This window comes from Arachis stenosperma, chromosome 10 (assembly GCF_014773155.1).
Source record: "Arachis stenosperma cultivar V10309 chromosome 10, arast.V10309.gnm1.PFL2, whole genome shotgun sequence".
NCBI lineage: Eukaryota > Viridiplantae > Streptophyta > Magnoliopsida > Fabales > Fabaceae > Arachis > Arachis stenosperma.
Window position 1 is genome coordinate 111,713,452 of NC_080386.1, and position 10,453 is coordinate 111,723,904.

The 10,453-nt window shown below is 33.1% G+C and overlaps 1 pseudogene; it reads right to left on the reverse strand.

Annotated features, from left to right (window-relative positions):
* Positions 1 to 7,375: 7,375 nt before the first annotated feature.
* Positions 7,376 to 8,980, reverse strand: LOC130957476 (transcription factor TCP7-like; annotated as a pseudogene).
* Between the last annotated feature and the right edge of the window lie 1,473 nt (positions 8,981 to 10,453).

The following is a 10,453-nucleotide window of genomic DNA, read 5'->3' on the forward strand; positions in this document are numbered from 1 at the left end:
GATGATATTAGTTTATATTTTTAGAATGTTTTAATTTGATGTATTTTGATTTTGTTTATTTAATTACTAGATTGAGTCTTACATTTGTGGGTTTATATTTTCTATATTTTAATCTAATAAGAGGTTATAAATACCTCATAAACTAGGATGGTAGTAGTAGTATAGAATGATTTAGATGTTTGAAAATTTTTTTTTGGTTTCGTGATAAAACCATGGTGTGGACAATTGAGGTTGATGAGTCCCTCTCTTGTTGCATCGAGAAATTTGATAGAATGTTGAGGAGTCCCTTCGATTCAATTTCCAAACTATGGCGTTGACAAGTTAGGTTGAGGAGTCACTTTTTTGTTGCGTCAAGAAATTGAGTAGAAAGTAAAGTGATTCTTTTTGTATTCAATTTCAATATATCTTTTTTGTTTCTATTCAATTTCAATGTATCTTTTTTTATTAAGTTTGAATCCTTATCTTTTTGTTTATCTTTTATTTCTTTATCATTTTCTTAACGCCATAGTTTGGGAATTGAATTGAAGGGACTCATCAACCTTCTACTCAATTCCCCGATGTAACAAGAGAGGGACTCATCAACCTCAATTGTCCTTCTCTTCCTCTTCAAAAAAAATTCGTCCTCGAATCTTGTAGGTAGAAAAATAGTATATGAAAAGGACAATAATTACAAAGAAGATAATTTTTTTGTTTTTTTATACTTTTCTTTTTTTCTTTTTTTTTTCATTGTGTGCTTTTTTATTTTTTTTAAAATAATAAAATTAACAATAATAAAATGTAAACGAAAAACAAGAACACAAGAACTTAAAGAAAGACACGACAGATACTGGACTCTTTTTTTATGATAAAAGAAGAACACATATAGATTAATAAGAATTAATTCAATACCTGAACTTTGATACCAAATGATAAAGAAATAAAAGGATAAATAAGACAAGAATTGAAATCGAATAGAAAAGATAAATTGTAATTGAAATAAAAATAAAAAGAATAGGTTGAAATTGAATACAAATAGAATCACTCTACTTTCTACCCAATTTCTTAACGCAACAAGAAAGGAACTCCTCAATCTAACTTGTCAACATCATAGTTTGGGAATTGAATCGAAGGGATTCTTCAACCGTCTACCCAATTTCTCGATGCAACAAGAGAGGGATTCCTTAACCTTAATTGTTCACACCATGGTTTCATCACGAAATCCAAAAAAGGTTTTCAAACCTCTAAGTCATTCTATACTACCACTATCCTAGTTTATGAGGTATTTATAACCTCTTATTAGGTTAAAATATAAAAAATCTAAGCCAAAAAATGTAAGGTCCAATTTAGTAATTAAATAAACAAAATTAAAATATATCAAATTAAAATATTCTAAAAATATAAACTAATATCTTTTAAATAATACTTAAACTTTTTATATCATAAATATTTGAAACACGTATCATGATTAAGTGAGAATGAGAATAGGGAAAAAAGATCTCCTTGTAAATAATTTATAAAGAAAATTGTGATGCTTATAGAAAAAACAGCACAATATATTAAATTTTGGTGTCAAATTTAGGAGAGTAATACGTGACTTTGTAACGTGATGTTTCTTGTCTTTTGTAAACAGTTTTTTCATCTCAATTTAATTTTATTTTGATTAGTAAGGTAGTAATTAATGTGTAATTTTTTGCAACAAACTCCTTTTATTTTGGACATGATACAATTTTTTTATACTGGACCCAATTTTTTGTTTTTTTGAATTTTTTTTACCTGCCTGCTTCAATTCTTGTGTTTGTTTAACTATTTGTGATTGGTATAATTTATTAATTTGAATAAATTATTTTTAGTTGGTTGAAGTTACTAATATAAAATTTTTGAAATAAAATTATTATGATATATTTCAATCTTCTTTGAAATAAATAAATTGATTAATAATTCAATATGAATATTAAAACATAAACTTTTTTAAATAACCAATGCTACGGATTTTATAAAATCATTGGTAGCTTTTTATGAATATTTATTTTTTTATTTTGATATTATGGATTATTGATGATAAAAAAAATACATTTAAATATGGACAATTCACACAAATAAAATAAGTTGGGAAAACTTTTATGCAAATGCAACATTGTGAAACTGCAGACGAAAATGCAACAATTCCAACTGTATGTAATCCGCGACACCCTAACGCGGATTCTAAATACACGTAATCCGCTACACCCTGTCCTGGATTACGTTGAGAGGCTGATTTCATATAATCCCTACACCCTGTAGCGATTTATGAACAAACTGGCACAAAACATAGTCCGCTACACCTTGTAGCGGATTATGAGGAGAGTGGCTCACTATAAAAAACCATGAATACCAGTGTAATAGTAACAACTAATGATGCAAAATGCATGAATTCATACAAATGTAATCGTCATAAGCAATAAGTCGTACAAAAATAATAGCCACTAGGTATTAACACTAACACAAAATAAGTTAATAAGTCATACAAATATAACTGGCACAAGTCATTAAAACTAACAGAAAATAAATAAGTCATAATTCATACAAATATAACGGTCGGAAGTAACACAATGGGCGATAATGCTGGTCACCATCATCATCATGGTCGCCCCCAAATGGACCAAGTAGGTGCGAGCTTGTGCCACATCGAGTCGGACGCCTAACTCTGGTCGCTCACCGATCTCCGTGTGGAGCATCCTATAGCCCAACTCCAAATGCAAATGGCGGCATCCTCCCCCCTATGCCAAACCAAGTGTCGTACGGACTGCCTGCGGGCTCATTCAGGTCGACCGGCAGCTAGGACTCAAGAACCTGGGACGGCACATCTGCTGGCTGTGGCCTGTACTCTGGAGGCTTGGACGGACCTCCTGGGATCGAACTCTGGTACTGATGAACATCATCACCCCGTATGATCTCAGCAAAATTTATATAGAACTGTGGCCCAGCCAGCTGATCGTCCAAATCCATGGTGAAAGTAGTGGTAGCAAGATCAGCAAACATCTGCGTGCTACATTCATGCAATACTTGGGAGCTAGATACGTGAGTAAAAGGTGTACCACCCATACTAGCATCTGGAAACGTCACAGATGAGGATCGAATGATAATTCAATTTCTGTTTACCCCCTTTTTATCTCATACACTTTTTTTACCTTATCATAGTTAATTAATTTCCCCCAATTTTGCCAAATTACCTGCGAAGGGAGCTGGGTAGCGCGCGAAACACCGCCATCGCTGCAATACCGTGCCCAACTGCTGCCGATCCATCGTCTTTTATCTGGCGTCGAGCTTTTGCCTCTCATCCGCAATTTCTGAAACCTAAAGTCCCTCATCCACGGTGTGCAAAATTTCCAACCTCTGCCCCAGGTTGTCGAGACGCGCAGCTGCCATCCGAGCTTCTCCCACCGGCTGCGAAGTTTCCCATCTCCTCGATTGAAACCGTGACACCCTCCTCCACAGTGCGCCAATCTCGGCCATCACCGCCTCTCCCCTGTCACTGGTGCATTCTTCCATTCTGATCTTTTTTTCTTGTTTTCATTCTTGGTTTAGAATTTTGAAAAGAATTTATCTATATCTGTCATTAATTTTAGTTAATTGCTGCTGTTTAGAGCTTTGGATTTGAAGGTACCACTTTTTCTTATTTTAATGGCTGCTATGTATTGAAATTGATAGTATTGGTAGATAAATGAAAAAACGGTCATTATCATTATGAGAGGAATGAATCGGTCATGGATTGTGCAAACTATTTTTGGAACTGGAATCATTAAATGAGAGGGACTTATGTGCGTGTATAGATCATAACGAAAAAATGCTAAGATGTTCATCCTCATCCCCATTATGCTCTTTGTAGTGGCGGTTATATCGGCGGTTGCTAAAACCGCCACCAAACCTAGTGCCGGCACCAATATCCTTGGCGGTCTGATGAGCCGCCGGCCGTTGATTTCGCGGCGGTTTAAAACCGCCGCTAATCAAGAAAAAACTGCCGCCATTTCACGCCTCTCTTGTAATGCTTGTACACCAAAATCAGCCATCAAAGTCAGCCGACAGTATAAAATACATACTAGAATATAAATACACATTGAAAATAAATTAAACCATAAATATATTTAGTAGTTGATTTTAGTGTATATTTAATATTTTTGTATTTTTAATTATGTTCTTGTTAAAGTAAATACTAAATTTTATTAAATATTTACAAATTAAAAAAAAAACAAAAATATTTTTTATTATTCATAAAATTTTTTAGTGAAATAAAAATAATATTTAATTAACAAAAATAAACATGTATACAATTTTTTTTACATGTAATTTCTCAAAATTTCTTAAAGCCGCATACTAAATACGATTACATATGAAAGAGAAAAAAAGATAATTTATATATTTTTTAAATAATGATAACATCATTTCTAAATTAATAATACTATTTTTTAATTATATATATTTTTTAAATTACTTTTAATCTTTATTTATTATATCAACATCCTCATATTTATTTTTGTTAGATTCATAAAGACGGTGAATAATTTTGTAAAAAAAATAAAAATATATAATTAAAAAAGAATAATGTTATAAATCTAGAAATGACATTATGAATTTATTTTTAATATTTATGTTTTAAAATATATATATATATATATATATATATATATATATATATACTAGCAGAAGTCCCGTGCAATGCACGGGTTGAAAATTTATGTTTTCTGTTTTGATCTTTTTACGTTACTAAAAGTAATTTAGTGTATTGAATTTTTAATTAAATGTAATAGATTTATTTACTTTATAACAACTCAAAATACACAAGTATCTTTTTCTAATTTCTCATAGTTTGCATAAGTATTCATGTTTTTCGAAACATTCATTTTGATGAGCACTTCTTAAAATAGTTATACAGATTCTGCCTCACAGTACATTGTATCTTATTCAATTTTATAAATTATGCGAATACAACTTAAAAATATAAACAATACAATTCAAAAGATAAACATAAATAAGAATCATAACCAATATAATTTATGTATATTAAAAAAATTCTTTGATTTATCATGTTAAAATAATTTATATATTGGATAAAAAATTTATTTTACAAAAATATAAGTTGTCATTTTTTATGCTAATAAAGGTCTATTAAAAAGAGTATCAGAAAGAGAGGGCCAAATGCATAAAAAGATGAAGAATTTAAGAATTTGAAAAAAATTACTGCTTTGACCCTTTATTCTGTTTAAATGTTGATCAAAGAAAGAGAAAAAAAAAAGAATGGATATTTGGAATATCTCATCAAACTTGTTATTTTTCAAGATCAAAGAAAGAAGAAGAACGATAAGTGTAAAAATTCTTTTGTCCAACTTCAACTTGTTCCTACAAATCTCTCAACCACTACCTTTTAATCAAAATTCTAACTTAGATGAGAGAGAGCGCACTATAGAAGACGTTTTTTGGTTTTTTTTTTTTTTGCTTTCTCTTCTATTCTTCATTGGAATATGTGCAATGCATGGACAAAAAATATCTTTTGCCAAAATTTACCATGATGAATTTTTTTTATCCACAGTCCTAATTTATACCCTTCCTTGATACAACAAATAATATTTTACTGTAATTACCATACTCTAATATCCAACTATCAATACATATGATCAAAAACTAATAAATGTTTGCTATTTATTAACCGAAATAGCAGCAGGTGTAGTATTAAGTTTTCAACAACGAAGTCTTCAGAGGAAACTTAGTAGATTTCCAGACATTCATCTTGGCCAAAAACACTCATTTCACCCGAAACAGCGAACTCAAACAATCATTTCACTTGAAACAACAAATTCAAGTACTATAAAACATGTAGAATAGTGAACGTGAAAAAAAGAATATAAAAAACAATAAAAGTTACAAAGTTATGGCTCACTCAGCCGTATTAACTTAAAGATTATTTGGAATTAAAATGATAATAAAAAAATTTTTTACTCTTAATATTTTTACTCTAAATTATTGTTGCATTGAATTGGGACTACATAAAGTCACAATCACAAAAACTCAATTACTATTTCTTATATTCTTTTTTAACCTTAACCATTGTGTATGACAACAAAAGTAAATTCAGATAGAAGTTCAGTGTATAAATTTTCATTAAAATGGGTTAAATTTTTTTAATGAATTGTTACTTACAACACACAAGTGAATTTGAAACTCAATTTGACTGTGACAAAAAAAGACAAATATGAACGGTAGCAGTTGGAATTGAAATATTAAATTTTATAAGTCTTTTCACTTTTTACAACAGAAATATTTTATTATTCCAAAGGCATAAAAGTATATCTTTTAAAAATCGAGAAATAGAAGGCTCAAAATTAAAAAAGATAGCATGAGTAATCCAAAAATTAAAAAAGTTATTTAATAAAAAAAGTTAGAGTAAAGGACAAATCCGTCCCTGACCTTTTTTTTGCGGACATTTTCGTCCCTGAGGATTAGAAAATACTTTAATGTCCCTGACCCCTCGAAAAAGTGGACATATTTATCCCTCCGTTAGAGTTGCTCTGTTTGCCCTGACGGAAAACGGTGACGTGGCTCCCGTGGCGCTGACCTGGCCGTTACGGACTGCCACGTTGGATGGGCTTTTGAAAATGGGACGCATTAGTCCCCAGGGACCAAAACGTCTTCGTTTCTCCCCCACCCCCAATCTATGAAATTCTGTAACCTCAAAAAACACTGGTCTTTCACCCACATTATAGTGACTTCAGAAAACAACATCATGATGAACAAGAACATATCATTAACAAGAACAATACATGTGAAAGTGAAAGAAATAGAGAGATTGAGAGAGAGGATAGCATTGACTACTCACCACACCACTCACCATCCATCAAGCTGTGCCAAAACCCATATGATTAACAAGAACAACACATGAATTCTTTCACAGGAATTGGAATGTAGTGTGGTGTGTTGTGTTGAGTTGTGTACTCCAATAAATTGGAAACAAAGTTGAGTTGAGCTTGACCACCATTAACACTAAATCTACTAGTTGCACTTGAGTTGGCTACAACAACAACCAAACTTGTACACTCCATTAGGATTTAGGACATGATGGACAAGAGTAAGTGAAAAACTCAAAAACCAAGCAACCAATAATGCAATCCCATTATCATTACAAAGCTTATTAGTCTCTCCAACTTGGAGAACTTTACTTTCTTTTAATCACAACCAACATTATGAATTTTCAAGCTGCATTTGCACTTGCACACAGCAAACACTGATGATCAAGGTTCTGAAAACCGCTTCGAGCCTCAATTTGCAGCAATTCATCATCATCATCATAATAAATAACTTAAAACAAATCCTAATTGAATTCATGGACTTCTCCACTAAAAAAACTAAAAACAAAAGAGTCCTAAACCTAAAATTTTCCGGGCCCTCCCGACTTAGAAGCCAGCAAATTCAGATGTCCAGAAAGGTAATTTCCTAGCCTCGCCGCCGAAGCTTCTCCCATGGCTTGTTGCTGCTGCTGATGCCGATGATGAACGAACAAAGAAGCTTGTTGCTATTGAGACACCGACACCGCCGCCGACTGCACAACCATCTCCAGCGGAGGAGCAGCCGCTACGAAACTCCAAATTTGACCAAAATCGGGCCTAGCCGGGAGGGCCCAGAGCCCCGCGGGAGCTCCGAGGCCTACTAAGGACCCTATGGCGGGCCCCACGAAGACGCTGTCGGCCTTGGCGGAAGTGTCGTCGTCGGTGCGTATGTGCTTGCCGAGTATGAAGGGATTGGGAGCCAGCAAGGGCTTGTGGTCGAGCGAAGACGCTGCGAAGGTTGAGGAAGGAGAAGAGAGAGAGCCAGCACCGCCGCGTACGGAGACGGAAACGGAGAAGCTGGCGGGAGTGGTTCTGGTTCTGGTAGTGGCGATGATTGAGGGCTCGGCCTGGCGGAGGAGCCACTCGATGGTCTGGCCGTCAGACTTGGGGCCGAGCTCCGTCGGATGCCATGAGTTGGAATGCTCCCTTTCTTCCTTCATCCGCTTCACCTTCACACTGCATTTGAAGGATTAGGGCTCATAGGATTTCATAGATTGGGGGTGGGGAGAAACGAAGACGTTTTGGTCCCTGGGGACTAATACGTCCTATTTTCAAAAGCCCATCCAACGTGGCAGGCCATAACGGCCACGTCTGCGCCACGGGGGCCACGTCAGCACCACGGGAGCCACGTCACCGTTTTCCGTCAGGGTAAACGGAGCGACTCTAACGGAGGGATAAATATGTCCACTTTTTCAAGGGGTCAGGGACATTAAAGTATTTTCCAATCCTCGGGGACGAAAATGTCCGCAAAAAAAAGGTCAGGGACGGATTTGTCCTTTACTCAAAAAGTTATTTTATCTATTGCACTTCTCAAACACGTCTAGACGTCTCAAAATTAAAATTTTTTAATAATTAATATTTTTTCAAGAAAAACAGGTTTCTTTTTTCGGATTTTAAATATTAAATAATAAAAAAAAATTATCACCCCCTATCAATCCAACAACTAATGGTGCCTCACTGTAATACAAATACACAAATGTATTATATAAATACAAACCTAATTGCTATAGAATGCATTGTGTGTTTCAAAAAGACAGAAGAGAGTGTTTCAGATTGCATGTCTTCTCTCCGTAACATTTGGGGCAAACGATGTAGCCTTGTACTCAGCTTCAACCTATAAAAAGCATCAATTCAATCTTATCTCAAAAATAACCAGAACAATCATAATATGTAATTTATCATTTATATATAAAAATTACCTCCTCTTTTGTCTTAGAGATCAATTCATGCTTACTTCTCTTTCTCTCATTATCTGACAACTGATTTGATGTCTCCATATTTGTTCTCTTCTTATTTTTAAATTTCTGATCATCGTTTTTCTTCTCAAACTTTCCAAGATCTTTTAAAAGATTGTCAATAAACATAGTGCCATTAAACATCACTGCGAACTTGGGTATATCTTTTAAGATTTTCAATTCAGAAGCCATGGCAATGTGATCACTATCCCATTTCTATGTATAGAATGAAAGGTAAAAAAAATATTAGAAGTCGAGGTATACATTTCAAGCCACAATATGAAATATCAGGGCAATCAATTAAGTATATTGTGTGCCACTATAACTTGCAATCCAGTACCTGTTATGTGGTGCCTTTTAAATTGCAAATGGGTATGTTTTTCTCAACTATAACTTGCAATCCAGTTCTACTTATATATACCCTTACAGAAAAGTTCTTTGAACCTATAAATTATAGTCTTCCGAAAAGTAGTTTGTATCTTGCACCCCTACCAATCAACACAAATTATAACAAATATATGATAAATGACAAATGGAATAAAGAGAAAAATAAATTTAAATGAAACAAAATTTGAGATCTCGATATAAAAAAGATAAAGAGAAATACATCTAAATACAAAAAATAAACAGCCAAAAAAATTTAATAGATTTAGACTACTATAACTCACATATTGATCAACCAAAATCATCTCCATGAAATTTGGGAGAAGCTGACCAGTGAAAATAGGAACAGTCCAAAGCCTAATCACCCTAACTTTGAGGTTCTATGCTTCCTTCTCAGGATTAATCTTATTAACCATATCCATGACAGTTCTCATCTTGAAATGCAATTAAAGGGATGAAAGAGAAAACAGATTTCAGTCAATAAAATAACAACTAAAACACATACTATGACAACATGAATGTGAGAAAAATGTGACATGATCAAGGGGTTCTGCCTTTATTTATAAACACACATCATTTGAGTAATTTGAATTTCGAAATACATAGATTCCTTATTTTTGGAGGGGAAAAAAAAGCAAGATAGAGATTTGAAAGATATTGATTGACCTTAGATATCAATCGAAAGATATTTACGGACCCCACTAAATAATCCTATATATATAGGCCCTAAGCTAACAACAATTGATATACAAATAAGGTGTATAAATAGTAAACTATATTAACCCTAAGTTATCCTCTATATAAATTGAGAGCTAACAGCAAGAGAGAGGATGAGAGATACGAGAAAGATAACAAAAAGAACATGAAGTAACAAAGAGAAAAAGGAGAACCAAAATAAAATGAAAACCTATGCATAGATTCAAGAGTGGTAGACTTAGATGAGGACACCTTCTAGTATAGACATAATTATTTTATTAGGCTTCCTATATTATTAGATTTCCAATAAAAATTATATCATATTTCCAATAAAGATACACACAAGCTAATTATCTATGTAGTTAAATACCAAAAAACAAAGTGGCCATCAATAAAGTTAAAAAATTATGCTCAAGAAAAAAGAAAATACAATCAAGGAATGAAGATATAAACAAAAGAGAGTAATAAATAGGGATAAATTTTTTACTAATTTTATTTACAAAGATATGACAACAGAATCAAATACTCAGACTTCTCAAAAAAAAAAAAGAATCAACATAAGCTTGATAGCTAAATAGTCCAACT